Source organism: Rhinatrema bivittatum, chromosome 6, assembly GCF_901001135.1.
Source record: "Rhinatrema bivittatum chromosome 6, aRhiBiv1.1, whole genome shotgun sequence".
In the NCBI taxonomy this organism is placed as follows: domain Eukaryota; kingdom Metazoa; phylum Chordata; class Amphibia; order Gymnophiona; family Rhinatrematidae; genus Rhinatrema; species Rhinatrema bivittatum.
Genome location: NC_042620.1, coordinates 268368385 through 268385745, shown reverse-complemented (window position 1 = coordinate 268385745; position 17361 = coordinate 268368385). Strand labels below are relative to the sequence as shown.

Sequence of the window (17361 nt, the reverse complement as noted above, 5' to 3'; positions counted from 1 at the left end):
GCTAGAGTGGCAGACCTGGAGGAGCCTAGGCAGACAGACATGACACCTTCAGGGACATAATAGCCAAGTCCCGTCTGGCAGCCCTGGTGCTGCCTTGGAGGAAAATGGCTACCTGGTTGGATGGCATCACCCACCCTGGTATAACAGGACATAATCCTGTAGTAAGAACCTGCTCTCCAGTCGATGCATCATGCTCTCACACAGAAGACGAGTATCCTAGGGCTAGTGCCCAGGAGGGAAGGGTAGATCAGCCATCATAGATGGTGATTCAATTATTAGGAATGTAGATAGCTGGGTGGCTTGTGGACATGAGGATCTCCTGGTAACTTGCCTGCCTGGTGTGAAAGTGACAGACCTCATGTCACCTAGACAGGATATTAGATAGTGCTGGGGAGGAGCTGGCTGTCGTGGTACATGTGGGCACCAACAACATAGGAAGGCATGGGAAGAAGATTCTGGAGGTCAAATTTAGCCTTTTAGGTAGAAAGCTGAAATCCAGAACCTCCAGGGTAGCAGTCTCTGAAATGCTCCCTGTTCCATGCGCCGGTCCATAGAGGCAGAGCTCTGGAGTCTCAGGCAGTGAAGAAGGAACTGGGCAAACATTTGGGGAAGGGGGAGTCTTTTCCAAAAGGATATGCTTTACCTTACCAGGGTGAAACCAGGTTGCTGGCACTAAGCTTTAAAAAGGTGATACAACTAGAACAAGAGGGAAAGCAGACAGTCGCTCAGCAGTGTATGGTTTAGAGGGAGATATCTTCAAAGAATACTAATGGAACAGAAGAGTTAAGGCATCCCAATAGAGAGGTTCCAAAAGAAGCAAAAGTAGTCCATGTGCCTATAAGTAAACCACTATCTGAGTTAAAAAGTTCCAAACTATCCCTGTAAACTGAAAAGCAGGTTGTTAATACAAGCAAAAAACATACTTTGAAATGTCTGTAAGCCAATACTAGTAGTCTAAGAAGTAAGATGGGAGAGTTAGAGTGTATAGCACTGAATGAAGATAGACATAATTGGCATCTCAGAGACTTGGTAGAAGGAAGATAACCAATGATATAGGGCTATACTAGGGTACAAATTATACTGCAATGATAGGATGGATCAACTTAGGGGCAGGGTAGCACGGCATAGAGTCCAACAGGATAAAGATCCTGCAAGAGCCTAAATGCACAGTAGAATCTTTATGGGTAGAAATCCCATATGTGTTGGGTAAGAGTATAGTGATAAGAGTATACTACCATCCACTTGGCCAAAATGATAAGATGGATGATAAAATGCTAAGAGAAATAAAGGAAGCTAACCAATTTGGCAATGCAGTAATAATGGGAGATTTCAATTATCCTATATTGACTGGGTAAGTGAAACTTCGGGACTTGCTAGAGAGTTAAAGTTCCTTGATGGAATAAATGACTGCTTTACGGAGCAATTCATTTAAGAACTAATAAGAGAGGGAGCTATTTTAGATTTAATTTTTAGTGTAATGCAGGATTTAGTGAGAAAGGTAATGGTGGTGGGGCACTTTGCAATAGTGATCATAACAATCAGATTTGAATTAATGACTGGTAGGAGAACAATAAGTAAATCTACAGCTCTAGCACTGAATTTTCAAAAGGGAGACTTTGATAAAATGAGAAAGACAGGAAAAACTGAAAGGTGCAACTACAAAGGTTAAGAGTGTAGAACAGGTATGGACATTGTTTAAAAATACTATTTTAGTAGTGCATTCCATATATATTCCACACATTAAGAAAGTTGGAAGGAAGGCCAAATGACTGCCAGCTTCGTTAAAAGGTAAAGTGAAAGTATTTTAGCCTCAAAAACTTCCTTCAAAAATTGTAAGATGGCAAGTTAAATGTAAATTATTGATAAGACAAGCTAAGGGACTTGGTTGAACTGTTAAATGATCAAGAGGTTAAATGGACAATTAGGGAAGATAAAGCCATCGCGGAAAGACTAAATTCATTCTTTACTTTGGTGTTTACAAATGAAGACGGGAAGATATCCATTCCAGAGATGGTTTTCAAGGGTGACAATTCAGATGAACTGAACCAAATCATGATTAACCTGGAAGACGTAGTAGGCCAGATTGATAAACTGAAGAGTAGCAAATTGTCCAGACCAGATGATATAAACCCCAGGATTTTGAAAGAACTAAAAAATAAAATTTCAGATATATTACTAGTAGATTATTAAAATCGTCCATTGTACCTGAAGACTGGAGGATGGCCAATGTACCCCCAATATTTAAAATGGGCTCTAGGGGTGATCCTGAGAGCTATAGATCCATTAGCCTGACTTCAGTGCTGGGAAACACTGTGGAAACTATTCTAAAGAACAGAATCACAGAACATATAGACAGACATGGTTTAATGGGACAGAGCCAGCATAGATTTACCAAGGAAAGTTTTGCTTCACAAATCTGCTACATTTTTGAAGGGGTTAATAAACATGTGGATAATGGTGAGCTGGTAGATGTTGTGTATTTGGATTTTCAGAAGATGTTTGACAAAATCCCCCATGAGAGGCTTCTAAAAAAATTAAAAAGTCATGGGCTAGGAGGCAAAAGCAAGTTTGCTTACCATAAACGGTTTTTCTGTAGATAGCAGGATGATTTAGCCATGCTTTCCTGGGTGACATCATCTGGCATTGCGGGGCGGTGCTGCCTCTACAAGCTCACAAAGTTTTCCATTTGTACGGCTGTGTGGCTCTTCCCTTGCATCTCGTGCGAGTCTCCTCAGTTCTTGAGAAAGCTGATCAACGTAGTGTAGAAAAATTAACTAGAACTGGTTGTCCAGGGAGGTGGGAGGGGAGCATGGCTAAATCATCCTATCTATGGAAAACACTGTTTAGGGTAAACAAACTTGCCTTTTTCCATTGATAAGCAGGCTTATTTAGCTATGCTGTCCTGGGAGTCCCAAGCTGAGGGTTGCTTCGAGTTAGTCTCTGTCAAAAATACTATACTAGCAATCCGAACATCTGGTGAACAGCTGTTAAGCTCTTTGGAAGTGATGTAAGATTGCTGATCCCAAGGCACTGCCTGCCGCTAATTAGTGATCTATGAATAGATGACCAAGTTTCTGCTTTACAGATGTCTTGAATTGGAACATTAAGTAGATGTGCTAACGAGGTTGTGGCCACTCGTATGTGGACAGCTGCCACAGCACCCATTAGCACTGTAGCATATGCAATGTAGCAAAAATGAAATCACTGCGTTATCCAGTTGGATAGAGTCCTTTAAGATACTGCTTTCCCTGGGTTATTTGGATTAAACCAGACGAAAAGCTGGGAAGTTTGTCTGACCGCTTGAGTCTTAGCTTTTTTGAAGTCCAATGTATGAAGTAGTTTTTCCCTTTTATTTGCATGAGGTTTTGGAAGAAAATGGGTAGTGAGATTGCTTGGTTCAAGTGGAATGCCGATACTACTTTCACTAGGAAGGTCGGGTGAATACGCGGAAAGACCTTGTCATAGTGAAACTGCAAGTAGGGAGAATAGTTCACTAGTGCTTGAAGTTCACATACTCTCCTAGTGGAGATGATGACGATTAGGAAAAACACCTTCCAAGTGAGGTATTTCAAGGAAGTGGATTCCATAGGTTCAAATGGAGCTTCCATTAGCTTTCCCAAGATAATATTTATATCCCATGGTACAGGAGGTTTCCTTACTCGTGGATGGATGCGTTATAAACCCCTTATAAAACGTGATATGAGAGGATATGATGAAATGGGGTTACTCTGCTTTGAAGTGTGATATGCTATGGCTCTAAAGTGAACTCGTATAGATGTGACTGAAAGGCCTGACATAGAAAGAGAATGCAAATACTGTAGTAAGTCATCTGTAGAGCTAGTAAAGGGATCTAGAACCCACTGGCTGCACCAGTTAGAGTACTTTTCCACTTAAAAGCATAATTCCTTCTTGTAGAAGGTTTTCTAGACGCTATCAGGATATCCAGGGTATGAAGTGGAAGTTGGAGATGTTTTCGAACTTCTCGCTCAACCTCCATGTTGTTAGTTGCAGGGTCGAATGTATCGTATGAACAAGGGTTCCATTCTCGTGGGTTAGTATGCGAGAACAGTTGCCCAGGCTTATCGGGATCTGTGTGGAGAGTTGTACCAGACAGGCGTACCACTGTTTTCGTGGCCACACTGGAGCAATGAGAATCATGTTTGCTTTGCCTGAGATACACTTCTGAATTGTTCGAGAAATGTATTTATTTATTTTTCTATACTGATATTCGATTCAGAATTTCACACCGGTTTACATATAACAGAAATGTCTCAAGGCAAGCCTTTTAAAGACAAAATACAGTGTAACAGTATAACAAAGTAACTATAAGAAACTATAAGATCAAAAACAAACTAAATTTACAATAACTTTTCTAACAGTAAAAATGTAGTGATTTGATTTGCTATGATTCTGCTGGAGGGAGGAGATGGCAGTGCTATAGGGGAAGAAAAAAAGGGGGGGGGGAGGGAATGAGAGAAGTGATTAACTTTCTGAGGGGAATGATTTCAAAAAAAGCCATGTTTTAAGGTTCTTTCTGAAGGATGATGTAGAAGGGTCTGTTCTGAGTGGAGTTAGGAGAGTGTTCCAGATATGGGGGCCTACTATTGACGCAGCATGAACTCTTGTGGATACTCGATGAACTTCTTTAATGGAAGGAGTTGTAAGTAAATCAGTGTCAGATGAACGGAGGTCTCTTGTAGAGATGTATGGGTACAGTGGTTTTTGTAACCAAGTGGTATTGTCATTATATATTGCTTTGTGGATCAGCATGATAATCTTATATTGAGACCTGAATGGTATTGGAAGCCAGTGTAGTTGTTTGAGTACAGGCGTGATGTGATCTGATTTTTTGCATTTGTTAGAGATCTTGTGGCTGCATTTTGAAGGAGTTGGAGGGGCTTGATGGTGGCAGCAGGCAGGCCTGTTAGGAGGGTATTGCAGTAATCTAATTTGATGAAGAGGAGGGATTGTAATACTGTTCGGTAGTCTGGAGGATGTAGCAGAGGTTTGAGTTTCCTAAGGATTTGTAGTTTATAAAAGCCTTCTTTTATTAGTGTGTTGATATGAATTTTAAAGTTCAGTTCCTTATCCAGGGTGATTCCAAGGTCTCTAACCGTTGTGGACATTTTGTATTTAAGCGGAATTGTAGGATCGGTGGGGGGTGTTGACGCTTTGCTGGAAAGAAGTAGAATTTCCATTTTGTTCTGATTGAGAGTAAGTGCCATTTGTGAGAGGATATCGTTTATATCAGTAAGATATATTTCCCATTGATTAAGTGTATTTTTGATGTTATCTTTGATGGGAAGTAAAATCTGAACATCATCAGTGTATAGGAAATATGACAGGCCTACTTTGTTAAGGTAGTGGCATAATGGGAGCATATAAACATTGAAGAGAGTTGGTGATAGAGAAGGGCCTTGAGGGACTTCTTGTGGTAGGGGGATTAGGTCAGATGTTTTATTTCTGTATGTTATCTTGAAAGATCTATTGGAGAGGAATGACTGGAACCATTGAAGGATGGTACCATTGAGACCAATTTCTCTTAGCCTGTGGAGAAGAATCTTATGGTTGACAGAGTCAAAGGCAGCAGAGATGTCAAGAAGTATAAGGATAAAAGAAGTCCCTTTGTCAAATCCCCGAAGAATTGTATCAATAAGGGTAAGTAGTAGTGATTCCTTGCTGTGACCTTTCTTGAAACCATGTTGAGCAGAGGGAAGTATATTTTGGCTTTCTAGGAATTCTGAAAGTTGGTGGTTAACTGTTTTCTCTAAAATCTTGGTCAGGAATGGTAGGTTGGAGATGGGCTGGTAATTGGATAAAATGGTTGGATCCAGTTGAGGCTTTTTTAGAATAGGTTTTACTACTGCACATTTAAGGGAGTTTGGGAGGAGACCTTGTTCGAGAGAAAGGTTTACAATGTTTGTGATGGGTCTTGCTAGGCAGTTTGGGATTAGTTTGAGGGTTTTTATTGGTATGGGATCTAGTGGGTGGGCCGCTGGGTTGATTTTTCGGAGGATGGTGTCTATCTCAGAGGAAGCGATGGTATCAAATTGTGACCAAATTAGAGTAATTAAGGATAAACGTTCTGAGAATTTTTGGACTTAGCTTCGATGTTTTTCTTTAAGGTATTGGGCGAATTTTTGACTGGATATTGATGGGATATTTTTTTGGAGAGCATTATTAATAGGTTGAGTCAGTTGAGAGACATAATCGAATAGGAATTTCGGATTGTATTGGTAGTCATGAATTCTTTTAGAGTAGTAATTTCTTTTAGCCGTGTTGATGTCAGTTGAATAAATGGAGAGCAATGTTCTGTATCGGTCATGTAGCTGATTTGTAGGGTTTTTTCTCCAGGCCTTTTCTGCATGTCTTAATAGGCGTTTTTTGTTTTTTAGATCTTGATTATACCAAGGTGTTTTATGTTTTGCTGAGGTTTTTATTTCTTTTTTGATAGTTGGGCAAATCATTTTTGCAGTTTCTGTATTGATTGCAATCTATGAGTTAAATTAAATGAGAGAAATTAGTGAAATCGGAGGATATGCATACATAGGTTCTTTTGACCAAGGGATCAGAAATGCGTCCTATGCTATTTGATAGTCGCTGGGTAGAATCGAGCAGAAATTGATCAGTTTTGTGTTGGTTTTCGATGCAAATAGATCTATGTATGGTGCTCTCCAGCGGTTAAAAAGGTCGTCTGCCCAATCTGGTCTAGGGACCATTCGTGTGAATGAGAAATTCTGCTGAGCTTGTCTGCTTCCATGTTTTCTAGTCCTGGAAGATAGGACGTTTGAAGGAATTTGTCGTTCTCTGCCCATTCTGATATCCTTACCACTTCCTTGGACAATGTCCTGGAACCGGACCCTCCTTCCTTGTTTATATAAAACATGGCTACTTGATTGTCTGTGTTGATCAATGCAGACTTCCCCCAAAGGGTTGGGGCAAAGGTGACTACTGTGTTTCTCATTGCCCTTAACTCCAAAAGATTTATTGGGGACTGAGCTTCTTTCCTGTGCCAAACTCCTTGTGTTTTTTGATGAAGAAAATGAGCTCCCCAGCCCTTCTTGGAGCATCTGTTGTTAGAATTAATTGGTGATTGGAGTATCTGAAAGGTGCTCCACTTGTGAATATTGAGGGCCTTGGCCACCAGGCTATGTCCTTTTTTATATGGGTTGTGATTCGAATTCTCTTTGACATGAGTTGTTTGCGCTGATTCAAGCCCCACTGCAATCGACACATGTGTAAATGAGTGCAAGGGACTACATGAATTGCTGCTGCCATGTGTCTCAATAATATCAGAACATGGCAAACATTTGTAAAGGTCTGACAAAGGAGTGTTGTGCAGGGGGCATGCAGTGTCTGTGCCCTGTCCGCAAGGAGAAACACCCTGCATAATGGCATGCGAATCTTTGCTCCTATAAATTGGAGAACCTGACAAAAGTCGAGGTGAGATTTTTCATAATTTGTGATAAACCCCAGACTTTCCAGAATTTGGATCATCTGGAAGAAGAGACTGCGGATCTAAAGACACTATAAGCCAATCATCGAGATACGGGAAAACCTTGATTCCCTGTTTTCGTAAATGAGCAACAACTGCTGCCAGAAATTTTGTGAAGACTCTCAGGGCAGAGGACAGTCCAAATGGGAGCACCTTGTATTGGTACTGTTGATTTCCAACCCGGAAACAGAGGAATCGCCAATATGAATTGTGAATGGGGATGTGAGTGTATGCATCCTTTAAGTCCAGGGAGCACAGTCAATCGTTGGATTGGAGAAAGGGTAGAATTGATTTCAGAAACATCATTTTGAATTTCTGTCTTGATGGATTTGTTGAGAGAACAGAGGTCCAATAATTGATCAGAGACTTCCAGATTTTTTGGGGATGAGGAGGTATTGGGAGTAGTACCCCTTGTTGATGAGGGGCCACAGGAGGGCACGGATTGACCCTTGCTGAAGTAGAGTCTGTACTTCCTGATGTAGTAGGTGAATCTGGGAAATTCCTTCATTCATGGTAGTAGTTGAGGCATTGAAGGGAACTGAGAAAATTTCAGTTTGTACCCAAATCACTATGTTGAGAACCCATCAATCGGTTGTAGTGTTGGACCAGGCTTGGGGGAAAAAAAACCAAAACATATCCTGCACCCAATCGTAACAATTGTTGTGGCTGATCCTGACTCAAAAACTCTGTTGTATTTGAGGTTGCGTCTTGTGTTGCAGCTGGGGCTTTTGGCCTCTTTGCCGGTTTCTCTGTTGAGAGTTTTGTAACTGAGGTCTTGTCTGTTGATACTGTGGCAGTCTATAAGGATGGTACTGCCTAAACTGTCATTGCTGGTAAAAAGATCTTTTGTACTGGGGATAGTATTTTTTGGCTGTGTATGGATCATCCATGTTAAAAGTTATTGATTTACTGCTATGTTTTGCTCCTTTATTTGTAAAACTGTTTCTCTTAGTTTCTTACCAAAAGGATTATCCTCTTTACAAGGCAGATTAGCCAATTTGTCATGTACGTCATCTCTGATGGCGCTGGAGCACAGCTAACCCATTCTTCTTGCTGCAATCACAGACACTGAGGTCCAAACTGAAGTATCAAATGCTTCCTACACTGTTCTCAAAAGATGGTGCAATCCTTCCTGCAGATGTGAAGAATGGTGCGGTATTTTTTGATATTCACGGCCAGTAGAGATGGAAGGTTTTAGATTCTGCAGGCACTCGTAGGTGATATAAAATTGGTGTTGCTGAATGCGTGCATTGAGCATAGCACCTTGAAAGATTTTCCATCCAAACTCATCTAACAATCTTTGCCCCGGGGCATGTTTGAGTGTACTCTTGACTTTTTTTGCTTTCTTCATGGCAGATTAGACCACTACGGAGGCGTGTGGGTTCTGTACCATACTGTAGTGGAAAGATTTTTACATCCTGAACTTCAGGTCTAGTTTCCTGTAGGTTGTTACTGCGCTGTTTGGGGCTTCCCACACGCTATCCATGACTGAGTCAAGAAGGGAATGTGGGAGAGCTACTGGTTCCAATGGGACCTCTAAGATTTTTTTTTGGTATGATTATTTTTCATTTTCAAAATATAACAAGTCAATCAAACTTGACTGGAAATAGTACAAGGAGATCAGAATAAACAAAACAAGAAATATTCTCTAAGATCTTTAAGATGCCCATGCTTTCATGGAGCTTACAGGTTTAAACCTTCAGGAGAGCGCCAATTTTCTAAAAATTTGGAATATGTGAGATCCTCTGGAGGTGAAGTGGTTCCGGAAGCTCTTCAGGTGGGACTGAGGGGATTCCTGTAGAATTTCCTGGTGAAGTTGGAGGTGAATCCACCGGCTATACGTCCTGTTCAGGAGAAAATATGAGGTTGTCGACAAGGCTGTGGGCTGGTCCCTTTCAATGAAGGAGATTGTTGCCCCGATGGAGGTAAGCGCTCAATCTCCGATATTTCAGGAAAATGAGGTTGCTGTGTCAGGAAGGAAAAGATCTGAGACATTGTCTCATTCGCTGAAAGTGCTGAAAGTGGGGATCTTTACATCTCGGTATAGGGATTGCTGCCACAGAATGTCAGTATCCCTCTGTTTCTGTTTTGCAGGCAGGGACTCCTTCAGTGGAGATTTCCTCCTGTTTTGCAGGAGTTCTTGCAGAGGTGAGGTGGAGTGACATCTAAGATCTGTAAAGGAGAGATCTTGTGAATAGTCTGAAGTAGGGGAAGGCGAAAATGAGATGTGTATTGGTGATACAATATCCTCCTTATGCAACAGGTTGAGAAAAGACCTATGAGGGGCGACCTGTTTTTTATTTTGCCTCGTTTTATCCACTTTGAGGATATATTTAGAATTAGCCTGTAAGTTCAGTAGGCCATTGAAGGACTTTCCCTATGCCTTGAAACATGTCGCATTGACAAACGAAATACTTTGCGTTGATTTGTTCAATTTTTGACCTGAGTTGACCTTGATTGAGTCGACATCTTTACCTGTGTTGAACTGATCGACACTCTTTTGCTAAGAGTAACCAAAGGCATCGAGCTCTCCGACACCCTTGGATTCACCTTGCCTTTTGATGCTGTCAGATGATTCAGGCTGTCTGACCCTCTCATGTGAGTCGCTGTGGGATGCGTCGTCTGCATCGAGTGTGATACTTGATGCAACTGGGTTTTTGGGGCTTTTTTAGGCGACTTCGATTTTTTAATAGGCAGTAGCTGTTTTGGGGTCTTTGGCCCTCTTGCTACTACTGGCATCCCCCGACCCTGTTAACGAGGCACGTTGTACCTGGTCTGGGCAATGGAACTTAAGTCCTAGTGACAAATGAGTTGACTTGGGTGGTGAAGGGGCATAGGAACCCAATGCTTCCTGAAGACTCAAAATCTTGGTAACTCTCTGCTGTTGTGCTGAGACATTCTCCCACAATCTCTGCAGGCCTTCTGATCATGCTCAGGACTGAGACACAAATAACAATAATTGTGTCCATCGGTTATCGACATTACCTTCCCACACTGGCAGTATTTAAACCCCAGTGATTTCAGCATGGTAGCACTTAAAATGGAGAAATTAATTACCTGATAATTTTGTTTTCCTTAGTGAAGACAGATGGACATAGGACCAATGGGTTATATGCGCCCATGCTAGCAGATGAAACGGAATCAGGTTTCAAAGCTGACGTTACTCTAGATACACCCTTGCAGTGACCTCAGCTCTTCAGCATTCTCTTCAAAAGCCATTGTGGACATACAATTGAAAAACTTGATTAAAACCAACTTGACTAAAAATGGATAACTGTAACTGTACTTAATCAAACAAACAATGAATCCAAGCAAGATTACAGATGCTCTGATCTAGGGACTGGGCAATGGCTTATCCGTAATTTCTTGGAATCTATATTCATTTCACGAGCGATTTTTTGGCACCGTTCTTGGGCAGCCGTGGGTGGGATGCTGAGTCCATCTGTCTACACTAAGGAAAACGAAATTATCCAGTAAGTAATTTCTCCATTTCCTAGCGTGTAGCCAGATGGACTCAGGACCAATGGGATGTACAAAAGCTACTCCCAATCGGGGCGTGAGGCTGCCCATGGTCCAGTTAATACCACCCTTGCAAACACTGCGTCCTCTTGGGCCTGAACGTCCAGGCGACAGATCCTGGAAAAGATGTGTAAGGAGGACCACATCGCCACTCGGCAGATGTCGATGGGAGACAGCAGTCTAGCTTCCGCCCAGGAGACTGCTTGAGCCCTAGTAGAATGAGCTTTAACCTGAAAGGGTAATGGCTTTCCTGCCTCCACATAGTCTCCCGTGACCACCTCTTTGATCCAGCAAGCTATGGTAGCCCGCGAAGCTGGTTCGCTCTGCCTCTTTCCACCATGAAGCGGTCCATCTTGCGGACCAGTTCTGAAACTTCCAGATACTGCCCTAAAAGCCTACTGACGTTTAAATGGTGGAGGAGATGGTATTGTTCCGTGTCCTTGTGCCGATCTAGGGATGGCAGCGAAATGGACTGATTCAAATGAAACTCGAGACTATCTTGGGCAAAAAGGATGAAACGGTACAAAGCTGTAATGCTCCTGGAGTCATCCGGAGAAATGGTTCCCAATACAACAATGCATGTAGTTCAGAGATGCGAGCATATAGCCACAAGGTGCACCGTTTTCAGGGCATTTTCAGGGTTGACAAGCATAAGGAAAGACTGAGCAGCGGCCGAAAGGAGGGCCCTGCCAAAAACTCCAATACTAGATTAAGATTCCACAAGGGAACCAGCCATCATAGGGGTGGCCTGAAGTGCTTTACTCCTTTCAGAAAACGGGCCATGTCTGGATGAGCCGACAGGCAAGTTCCATTCACCTCGCTCCTGAAACAGGAGAGAGCCGCTACCTAAACCTTCAAGGAATTAAGGGTCAAATCTTTATTCAAGCTGTCCCGTAAAAATTCCAGAATTAGTGGAATTTTGACCGTCCGAAGGGAAACACCACATTCCTTGCACCAGGCTACAAATACTCTCCAGACCCGCACATATGCTAAAGATGTAGAGAACTTCCACATGCAGAGTAAGGTGGCAATTACTACCGCCGAATATCCATATTTCATCAGGCGAGCCCTCTCAAGGATCAAACCATAAGAGAGAATTCAGTTGGATCCTCATGAAGGACCAGTCCCTGCTGAAGCAGGTCCCTGTGCAGTGGGAGGCACAGGTGGGGGGTCTCTATCAGGAGTCTCCGCATGTCCACATACCATGGACGTCTGGGCCAATCTGGAGCTACTAGTAGGACTAATCCCCTGTGGTGCTTGATTCTGCGAATGACCCTGCCTAACAGGGGCCATGGAGGGAAAGTGTATAGCAACTCCTCTTCTGGCCAGATCTGAACGAAAGTGTCTATCCCCAGGGACCATTGATCTCTTCTGTGACTGAAGAATTGGGGAAACTTCACACTGTGAGATGCGGCCAGCAATTCGATGGACGGGAAGCCCCAGCAATCTACCACTAGCTGAAAGGCTTTGGCTGACAATGCCGACTCTCCTGAATCCAGACTCTCCCTGCGTAGAAAGTCTGCTCTGACGTTGTCTTTTCCTGTGATGTGGGAGGCCAAGATCATTTGTAGATGTATTTCCGCCCATTCCATAAGGAGATCTATCTACTGTGACACTTGCTGGCTCTTGATTCCCCCTGGTGGTTGATATAGGCTACCGTTGTTGCGATGTCCGACATTACGCAGACCGCTTGACCCTGGAGTAGGTGGATGAATTTTAGACACACCTGGGCTTCCAGGTGGTTTATGTTCCAGAGTGCCTCTTCCTTGGTCCAACGCCCCTAGGCTGTCAGTTCCTGACAATGAGCTCCCCAGGCCTGGAGGCTTGCGTCTATTGTGAAGACCAGCCACTTCAGCAGGGACAGGGTTACACCCTTGCCCAGATGAGCTTCCTGCTGCCACCACTGGAGCCAAGAACATACTTCCATCAGGAGGTGGAGGCAAATCGAATAGTCTTGAGACAGCAGGTTCCAACGTGACAGCAGGGAGCACTGAAGTGGTCGCATGTGTGCCCTCGCCTACAGTACTACCTCCAGGGTTGACGCCATCAAATCAAGGACCTGAAGATAGCTCCACACCATTGGGCATATCATGTTCGTCAACCCATGCATTTGGGACATGAACTTCCATCCGTGTGGACAGGAGGAAGACGTTGTTGTGCTTGGTATCGAATTGGACTTCCAGATATTCCGAGGACTGGGAGGATTTGAGACTGCTTTTGTCCATGTTTATGATCCGAGATCCTGAAGCAGGGAGGTCACCCTGCTGGTCACCCAGAGACTCACGTCTACGGACTTTACCCGGATCAACCAGTCATCCAAGTATGGGTGTACCAGGATTCCCTCTTTTCTCAGTGCAGCCGCTACAACCACCATAATCTTGGAAAATGTTCTGGGGGCCTTGAAAAAATTCTACCCAAGAGAAGGCAGCCAGGTCCATGCCTAGCCCAGAAAGTATTGGAGTAGGTGCCACTGGATTTCCCTCTCCCATGGAAGACCCAGCCCTGGGATCACTCAGATCCGGGGTACTTCTGGTAAAGGTTATGGCTGACCCATCCTCTGACTGGGAGGAGCCGGGCTTAGTAAAGTCTGGGGAGGTCAACTCTCCCTGGGCCTCCTCACAGTGCTGACATAAGTAAGAATCCAGGTGAGACTGTGTAGCCCTAATATGACAAGCAGCTCAGAGAGCATGGCTCTTATGTTTCTTTGCTGCCAGAGCCATTAGATATGGTAACTGTATGTTCAGCCAGCTCGCACTTAATTTTGTGCACACAGATTTTGGGCATCTATGTGGGCCACAGCAAGGTGCACGCACAGCTCGTGTGCCTGGCTTTACCTAAATTCTGTGTCTAGAGTGTTTTGTGCGGCATTATGCGCAGAGCCGAAACTCACCACGCATACCGACGCTCTATGGTGGGCAATACAAGACACAGAAAAACACGCACAAGATGGCACCACCGCAGCCTACCACGCAGTGTGCCTACTGAACCTAAAGTGAAGCCTAGCCCACTTGGGGGCCGCTCAGCCTGCTTGGAAGCCCACTTCCCCTTATCCCAAATGATCGGGAACGACGTTGGTACAGTGTGCCAAGCAAGGAGACTGGAAGAAGTCTTACCGAAACTCCTCCAATGTCTCTGAATCGAGATGAATCCTCTTCCGTCTTTTTTTTTTTTTTTAAACTTACCTGGGCTTAGTGCTTACTGGCTGAGAACAAAGACGGTCTCCGGCTGTGGGAGGAGAGGGCTTTGGCCGTCACTGCCGTGCTCAGCTTCCTGCACCCGCTGCCTTTCAGTTGCTTCAGCAGCAAAGTCCATGCTGGGAACTGGCTACCGGACCAAGGTACACCTCCGAGGGATCTCTGAAATCACCTCAGGAATACTCAACTGGGGGAGGGACCTTTAGGTATCACCGCAGGAGAGTAGGGCTCAATCTTTCTCCAATTTAAAAGTATAATTTTTTCTTCTAAAGGGTACAGCGATCCCCTTAGGGAAAGCACATCCACATCTACTAGGAGAAGGAGAGATACGGATGAGCTGAGCTCACTGCAGGAGTGTATCTAGGGTGACGTCAGCTTTGAAACCTGACTCCATCTCCATCTGCTAGCAGGGCAGAATATAACCCATTGGTCCTAAGTCCATCTGGACACACACTAGGAAAGTGCTGTTTGTGGTTTTTGTTTTGTTTTTTTGAGGAGAAAGTTGTCCATGCGTCCAATCTGAAGCATGGAAGAAAAAGAACTGAGGAGACTCTCATGGGACGCACCGGAAGATCCGCACAAGCGGAAAGCTCTGCGAGCTTGACAAGACAGCTCCACCCCACGATGCTGGATGACATCCCCCAGGACAGCATGGCTAAATAAGCCTGCTTATCAACGAAAAATGTAATTTTAAGGATTGCAAACTGGTTAAAAGAAGGAAACCAGAGTAGGATTAAATGGTTAGTTTTCTCAGTGGAGTGAGGTAAACAGAGGGGTGCCTCAGGGATCAATACTTGGATTGGTGTTTTTTAATATATTTATAAATAGTGATCAAATTTGCAGATGACAAAAAATTATTCAGAGTAGTTAAATCACAAGCGAAAAGTGATAAATTGCTGAGGACATTGCGAGACTAGAATATTGGGCATCCAAATGGCAGATGAAATTTAGTGTGGACAAGTACAAGATGATGCATATATGGAAAAATAACCCATGCTGTAGTTACATGATGTTAGGTTTCATTTTAGGAGTTAACATTCAGGAAAAAGATCTAGACATCACAGTGGACAATTCATTTAAATCGTTGGCTCAGTGTGCTGCCATAGTCAAAAAAGCAAACAATGTTAGGAATGATTAGGAAGGGAATGGTGAATAAAGAGTTTTCTCTGATTGGTTTTAAATGTGCTACTTGCTAACTGTATGGAGTTCCCCTAGTCCTTCTATTATCTGAAATAGTAAACCACTGATTCACGTTTACCCGTTCTAGTCCTCTCATGATTTTGTAGCCCTCCATATCTCTCCTCAGTCGTCTCTTCTCCAGGCAGAACAGCCCTAACCTCTTTAGCCTTTCTTCATAGGGGAGCCGTTCCATGCCCTTTCATCATTTTGGTCGCCCTTCTCTGTACCTTCTCCAGTGCATCTGTATCTTTTTTGAGATACGGAGACCAGAATTGAACACAATACTCAAGGTGCAGTCTCACCATGGAGCGATACATAGGCATAGCATTCTCTGTTTTTTTCACTCAATGCACAATAAAGCTCTGGAATTCATTACCAGAAGATGTGGTTAAGCTTGATAGCTTAGCTAGATTTAAAAAAGGTTTGGACAAGTTCCTGGAGAAGTCCATAAACTGTTATTAGTCAAGCTGACTTAGCAAATAGCCACTGCTTATTACCAGGGATCTATTTAACGTTTGGATACTTGACAGGTATTTGCCAGGTACTTGTATCCTAGATTGGACACTGTTGGAAACAGGATGCTGGGCTCGATGGACCCTCAGTCTGATCCAGTATGACAACTTATGTCCTTAAGTTCTGTGGACAGCAGTACAAACCAGCCACACATTTCCCACCCACCTCCCAGAAGTTAAGTATTCTTTAAGTTACAAATATAAGAGATACTCTAGCACAGCAGCTGCACGGGAATGCTTGCACATGTTCTGATAGGCCTTCCAGAAAAATCGTAACTAGAGAGGACATAGCATTTGTCCATGTTGGCACTGTTGGATGACATCACCTACATATGTGACTGGTTTGTACTGCTGTCCACAGAAAGCCACTATTATACAGTAGGCAAGGCAACTTAGTTTTATTCAAAATCACTAACTCCTATTTTGAAGATTTTCCTCCTAACTGGGGTGGGGGGTGGGGGGGGAGAATATTTAACAGAAAAAGATTGGAGGGGGTGAGAGTGGGAATCAAACTAGTGACTAGTTGTCCAGGAACGAGTACTCATGTTTTCAGATCAGTAATCTTTGCAAATTCACAATTCTAATACTTAGAAACAAGCTCACAAAATTAACCCCAAATCTATTATCTCTAAACTCTCACAATTCTTAACAGTGCAAATACCAACTTCTACCAGCTCACAAAATTAACCCAAAGTCCTATTTAAAAACACACACAATTCTTAACACTTGCAAACAAATACTAGCCTTAAAAACTAACACAGTAAACACAGCCAGTAATATTTTAAGCCTTTAAGTATTATTAAGATTTTAAGTGTTTCTCTTATCTGCTTCTCAGTCCTGTTAGAGCCCTTAATATGTTCCTCTCTTCAATCTCTCATCCTTTCATCTCCCAAATCCATCTCAGCCTTTCTTATGCCTTTCCATTAACCTCTTATCCCCTCTCTCATACTCATCATTCCAACCTCTCATCTCTCCAACCCTAGCCCACCCAATCTCTCAACCTTCCTGCCCTCCCAGCCTCAACCCTCCTGTTTCCTACCCTCCTCGCCACTCTATAACCCCAATTAATTCTCTCTCCTTCTTCTCCCTCCCCTTGTCGCTCCAACACTGGCCCAGCAGATTTTCCAAGCAGCTTCTCCACTGTGGGCCACCAGAAGCAGCTGCTTTCTGCATCCACATAAGTGGATCTAATGAAGTGTAAGGAGTGTTCAAAATTTGGAAGTGGGGCTATCATGGGGACTGTCAGTGCATGTTGGCTCACAGGTCCCACGCTTACTGTCAGACCTGGAGCAAAGGGGAAGGAGGAAAATTCTTACCAGAAATATGGGCTATCTGAAATAATTCTGCCATCTGTCACGTTATCACTCTGCTAACATATTGCCTCAGCCCCATACTTCAGTGCTTCATTCCTTACTACACTATTGTAATGCAATCTGAAATTCACTTGTATATTCAGGTAACA

The 17361-nt window shown here is 43.4% G+C and overlaps 1 protein-coding gene across 1 annotated transcript in view; it reads right to left on the bottom strand.

Moving 5' to 3' along the window:
• The window catches only part of LOC115094272 (zinc finger protein 671-like), a 150208-nt gene that overhangs the window by 64634 nt on the left and 68213 nt on the right, over window positions 1-17361 (bottom strand). The window lies entirely within an intron of this gene.